Here is a 7,081-nt window from a genome sequence, read left to right on the forward strand (position 1 = left end):
TGTAATCCAGAATTCAGAGAGATAATGTTTTTCACACAGAGGATGGTGAGTGTCTGGAACAGGCTGCCAGAGGTAGCTGTGAAAATGAGTATAATTTTATCATTTAAGAAATATTTAGATGAGTACATGGAAAGGATAGGTATGGAGGGATATGGACTAAATGCAGGCAAGTGGGACTAGTTTAAGTTGTGAAAATCGGGTGGCATGGGCAAGTTGGGCCGAAGGACCTGTTTCCATGCTGTAAACCTTTATGACTGTATGACCAGTTAGGGAGGAATGCACGACCTGAAAGTGTGGTGGAGACAGGTTCAATCAAGACATTTGAAAGGGCATTGGATGATTATTTGGATAAAAATAATGTTGAAGGGTATTGGGAAAAAGCAGGAGATTGGCATTAGATAATGATGCTCACTTAACAAGCCTGTGCAGACATAATGGGCTGAATGATCATCTTCTACATCAAAACACTTCTGTGATTCAGTGAACAATGTAAAAACAGCCCAATTAGACATTATATTGCTCATTCATCAGCTTAGCTTCATGAAAATAAAAATCTTTGGATAAATATGTTTCATCATTCTCTAATTTGTTTTTTTTAGAGGATTCCAAATATATGATATTAAAATTAGATGAGATTGTTAGATCATTAGCTTCAAGTTCTTGAAAAACATACCCTGCACAACACATCTCACTTGTTTCTATTCAAGTCTTGGGCTTCCTAGAACCTAAAACACAAAGGACTAAAATATCTCACATTCAAATTTAACACCTAAGCATCTACTAAAACAATAGTTTTCAACCTGGGACTACTATCTGATACTTGGCCAGCTTTACAGGTGAGCAGTTTGTGTGACTGCCCATAGTACTATGGTCAAAAGAAAGTGGAGTCTTCTGCTACCCCTTTGCCTTTCCAGTGCGCTCTCTCCGAGAACTGCTCCCCCTTGGTCCTGCTCTCTCCGTGCTCCTGCTCAGCCCAAGTGCCTTCATTCCAGCACAAACGTCCTTGCCTTCCCAAAGGACTTGGTCTATCTGCTTTCTTGATGTCCCTCCCTGCTGGATTTGGTTTCTGTGCGTGCCCAAATTAGACAAACTGTGCAGACAGAAGCAGGCATACTCATTCACTGAAAAGCTCTAACAAAATGCAATTCTTCCATTCTTTCTTTCTATACATTAGTACTGGTTTCCATAAAAGCATTTTGAAAGCTAAGTGCTGAGCACACTTTCTTTTGAGTTCTATTTATAATTAAACTTTTGGTGCTGCGAGGAAGGGCGGCAGGTACTACATAATTTGAAAAGAGGATTTCTGAACCAAATAAGTTTGCTAACCACTTTACTATGAAAAGAAAACTTACAGTACTTACAGTTTTAATCGATTCCTCATACTTCGCATTATTTGGGTGAGCAGCCAATACTGAGCAAAAGAAAGATGTTTGTTAGATTCCATTGTATATCACAATCTCTGGTAAAGTTAGCAACATTTCTATTCCAACTCAGAATACACATTACCCCATTTAGTACGAGCTGCACTAAACCAACATATTGCATCTCCCACATCACCATTTCCAAACTCAATAACTAACGTGTCAAGCTGACAAACAAACACAAATTCCTTCTCTTTCAATGTTAGAGATCACGACCGATTAAACAAGTTGCTCTGTTACTGTTTAAACTACATTGAATGACCTTGTAAATAAAAACACTTTGAATACAACACAGAGCGGAAATTGCTTTCTATCGGTCAGTAAGAGCTCCCACTCATGCACTGTCCATTTTAACACATTCTTTATCAGAGGCGGTACCTATAGCACAGATGATCAACACCACAAAAAACACCATCCTCAGACTGAAGCTCATTTGCAGTGCTGGATTGATGTTGCATGGGGCTCCTTATGCCTGTCCCTGGGGAGGCGCGGTCCAAACCAGCAAATCACACAAAGACATCGAAAATTGATAGAGTTAAATTGGCAGGGCGAATACCAAGATTACATCCTCGACAGCAAGCCATTCTAGGATTCCGATTTCAACACCATTAAAATACAAGAGTGCAGTCGTTTATTTCTTCAAGAGTGCAGTCGTTTATTTCTTTGCCTAATATTTAAAATAATGTAACAATTAATGATTGTAATTTTTTGCTTTGTTAGAACTGCTATATTAATGTAAGTTGTTGGCAATGGAGAAGCAGGTAACTGGACTCAAAAGGAAAGACTTTCATTTATGTGGCAACTTTCAGATCCTCAGAATGTTCCAAAAGCACTTTACTGTTAATAAACTAAAACATAGTCACTGTTGTAAGGTGGAAAGAATAGTTCCCTGAAAGTGACAACACAAGTGGTAAAGAAGGCACATGGAATGCTTGCCTTCATTGGTTGGGGCATTGAGTATAAAAGTTGACAAGTTAAGCTGTGTAAATCTTCAATTAGGCTGCATTTGGAGTATTGCGTGCCTCACTACAGGAAGGAGGATTTGGAGAGGGGGCAAAGGAGGTTTGCCTGTTCGTTGCTTGGATTGGAGTGTATAAGCAATAAGGAGACGATGGACAAGCTTGGAGTGTTTCCGCTGGAGTATTGGAGTTTGAGGATCAACCTGACAGAAGGATATAAAATTATGAGAAGCATGGATGTGGTGGATTGTTGAAGTCTTTCTCAGGGTAAAAATGTCAAATACTCGGAGGTATGGGTTTAAGGTGAGAGGAGGAAAGTTTAAAGGAGAAGTGTTGGACAAGTTTTTTACATGGAAGATTGTAAATGCCTGGAATATGCTGCCAGAGATAGGATAGCAACTTGTAAGGGGCATTTAGGCAAACATGAACAGGCAGGGAATAAAATATACAGACCATGTGCAGATGGGGTTCGTTTAGAATGCATCATGGTCGGCACAGACATGGAGCGTAAAGGCCTGTTCCAAAACTGTATTGTTCTGTGTTCTTAATAACAGTCAGTTTTCATTTAACAGGGTCTCACAAAAAGCAGTGAGCTAAGTAATATGTACAGTAATCAGCTCTGGTAATGTCAGTTGACAGACACATTTTAGCCAGGATGGTATAGGGTGGGATGGTGGTGGTAGAGGGGAGGGGCTTGTTACTGAGGACCTTTCAGCTACTCTTCTATCTAGCTGTAAAGGATAATAATTTTACACTTCCTCCAAAACGTAGCACTTCAGGCAGTGCAGCACTCCTGTAAACCTGTACTTGGGTCATTTATTTCAAGAGTATGACTTGAATCCACAATTTTCTGGTTTATGGATAAACTAAATTGAATGCTTCACAGGTGTGAATTATGGTCCAAGTTGTTTTGTATTTTCTACTTTGCACTTTTGTTTAGATCTAAAAGTACAACCTATGTAAGCTCACTCTCCTAAAATACAACCTTTGTAGTCCCCAAATACTATAAAACTCTCCTGTATATTTTAAGATCTTGTGAACCTTCCACAAATCTAATCTGGCAACATCTGATTTAAATATTTATGGATTCCTACACAGGAAGTCTGAATTTAGCGAAAGCCAGTCAAAGTTGAAATTCAAGCATTTGCATACTTGTCAGAAGTGATAATAGTCAGGTCCTAATTATTCTTTCAAGAACCCATATCACCTGAAGATAAATGAAGAGTCAGGTTGAGTGCATAAACTACAAACATTGAAAATTTCACCCAGAGTGTGTTGTGCAAATCATAGGATGTTGAAGAATGTGTGAACTTTAACCACACACTTGCATAACATTCTACGAAGTATGAACAGTTAACATGGAATCCTGAAACAGCAAACCCATAAAGGTCACTCAGACAGATGGACAGATAGCAGGCGCTACTGTTAGTGTGAAACAGTCCCAACAAACAGCCTGAAACAAATAGGATTTGGGGGTGCCGGTGTTGGACTCGTGTTTACAAAGTTAAAAGTAGTTTTGCAACCACCTGATGAAGGATCAGCGCTCCAAAAGCTAGTGCTTCCAAATAAACCTGTTGGACTATAACCTGGTGTAGTGTGATTTTTAATTTGGAACAAACAGATGAGTCCTTTGTAAAACCAATGGTCTTTACTGAATGTATAAGTTCTCAGCAGAACTTATGTATGTAACAGCAGAAAAGGAAAGTTGATATATGATTTTAGCTGTCTGACAATATTAAATGAAAACAATACAGAGCAGGAACAGAGTTTGCTTTGTAGATACTCCTCCAGAAGGTTCAAACTGTCTGACCCCCACTTCTTCATACCCGCGTTATGCTAAACCCTAAATACATAATCTGGCATCCAAATCTATAGTTACACAATCGTGAGTAGTTAACAAAATATTTAGAGATCACTCTATCCTTTCATAAGCTCTAACGGTACCACTTAAAGGCAGCAAAAGGATAGACAATGCGACTGATCGACTAAATAAAAAGTGAATTGAACCCATGGTGAATTTACTACTATATAGCTGCCTTGATCAGTCATCTAATGTAATTGTGAGATATAATGTTGTAAGCTAAATATAGCCAAAGAGTAAATGGTTAACCTTATGCCCCTGTACACTTAAATCCAGTCAAATGCTTACAGGAAAGAAATGCCTAACAAACAGCTTATATAAATGTAAGGTCTATCTAAAATCTTGTACTGCATAGATCTAGGTGAAAAGATTGGGAATAGGTAAAGCCAAACTGTCCGATGTCACCTTGGAGCATTTCAATGATCACTCACTGCTAACTTATCTAATTGAAATGGTCTAACCACGTAAACACAGTGATACATACAGTATTTTAAAGATGTCTGAAATCTACCCACAGTCCATCCAAGTGTTTCTCAAACTATTTTCAAGTATGACCCTGTTTTATGAATTAACATAACTGCAGATATCAGCAAAAGCAAAACAGCAATAATTCAACATTGAGTTTGCATACTATAGACCAGCATACAGTAAAAATAAAAATTTTATGATTTAAAAGTGTTTTATAAAATATTAATATTTTCTGAACTCTGGTTGCTTTCAGTCAAATTCTCCATATTCCCTAATGATGGAAGAATAATTTCAGTCCCTCTTCATTCCTCAACTGCCTCACTACATATAGCTAGTCCCTCTCTCTTCTCCCAATTCTCTCTCTCTCACTCACTCACGTTCTCTCTCTTTTTCTCCCTCTCACTCTCTCTCTCTCTCACACACACAAACACACACACCCGTCTTCTGTAGTTGAGTGGAAGGAAGGTTAAGCATGTAATATAGTAGGGTTGCTGACCTACTACCTTCTGAATCATCCTTGAGATCACCCCTAGCAGGACACTAGAAGCTAAAATTGGCAGCCAACTGATCACATGAAATAAATAATCAATATTACACTGCCCATGTCATAAAATGGTTGGCACAGACAGAAGTGACCTTTTTCTGAATTGTTTAAAATGGCAGGAAAGAGAGGGAATGCAATCTTCCCATTGGGCAACCTCTTAGAGGATAGAACCCTTTTCCATCCCAACTGCCTATATTACAAAACAGAATGCCCCTTCTATTTCACCCTATGTTTGTGTTCCCTGTGCAAAGCCCCCAGCATAGTCCACTCTGAAATCCATGGAACCTTTTACATATGACTACATGCAGCCTTGGCAGTGTTCACTATGGATCTGGTGCTGTTGGTCAAACAACTTGGGCAATCACAGCCAATAAACAATTTAGCCTACTTTAGCATACTTGAACTCTAGGATTGGCATCTTCTGGGCCTGTAAGGTTATTGTCGTTGACTCAGGGGAAGGAGCTGAATGAACCATTCTCCTCTCTTGTAATTTTTAACATACGCACACACACACACACCTCTCCCATCACCCCTGCTCTTCCCAACACCATCTCCACATCCCACCACCACATTCCCGCATATATATGCACATCATACATACAGAGGAAGGTGCTAATGCATAGGTAATGTCACTGGACTGGCTAATGCTGTGGAGCATGAGCGAATTCCACCATGATGATGAAATTTGAATTCAGTAAAAAAATCTGCAATTTAAAAAAATGCTATTTCCATATTTGATTGTTGTGAAAATCTATCTAGTCCACTATCGTTCTTTTGGGAAGAAATCTGCTGGTTTGACCTACATGTGAATCCTGGATACAGAACCTAGCTGCCCTCTGAGAATGGCTTTGCTACACAATTTGAGAATAATTAGGGATGGATAACAAATACTGCCCTTTTTAGTCATGATGTGGAGATGCAGGTGTTGGACTGGGTAGGACAAGGTCAGAAGTCACATGACACCAGGTTACAGTCCAACAGATTTATTTGAAATCATAAGCTTTCTGAGCACTGCTCCTTTGCAGGTGAAGTGCACCATTAACAACATTGAAAAGGACAAATAGATGAATAGGAAATAGTTAGAAGGATATGTGCCAAGTGCAGGGAAATGGGGTTAGTGTGGAAGAACATTTTGGTCAGCATGGACCAATTTGGGCCAAAGGGCCTGTCTCCACGCTGTACGACTCTGATTCTATGAAAACGTCAGGTCCTTTTTAAATCTTTCCCCTCTCACCTGAAACCTATGCCTTCTAAGGATCAGTGCTGGGCCCTCTACTTTTTGTCATTTACATAAATGATATGGATGCGAGCATAAGAGGTACAGTTAGTAAGTTTGCAGATGACACCAAAATGGAAGTGTAGTGGATAGCGAAGAGGGTTACCTCAGATTACAACAGGATCTTGACCAGATGGGCCAATGGGCTGAGAAGTGGCAGATGGAGTTTAATTCAGATAAATGCGAGGTGCTGCATTTTGGGAAAGCAAATCTTACAGGACTTGTACACTTAATGGTAAGGTCCCAGGGAGTGTTGCTGAGCAAAGAGACCTTGGAGTGCAGGTTCATAGCTCCTTGAAAGTGGAGTCACAGCTGGATAGGATAGTGAAGAAGGTGTTTGGTCTGCTTTCCTTTGTTGGTCAGATTATTGAGTACAGGAGTTGGGAGGTCATGTTGCGGCTGTACAGAACATTGATTAGACCACTGATGGAATATTGCCTGCAATTCTGATCTCCTTCCTATCGGAAAGATGTGAAACTTGAAAGGGTTCAGAAAAGATTTGCAATGAAGTTGCCAGGGTTGGAGGATTTGAGCTATAGGGAGAGGCTGAAC

This window comes from Chiloscyllium plagiosum, unplaced genomic scaffold (genome assembly GCF_037043375.1).
Source record: "Chiloscyllium plagiosum isolate Xiang-an unplaced genomic scaffold, Cpla_swu_hap1 HiC_scaffold_2, whole genome shotgun sequence".
NCBI lineage: Eukaryota > Metazoa > Chordata > Chondrichthyes > Orectolobiformes > Hemiscylliidae > Chiloscyllium > Chiloscyllium plagiosum.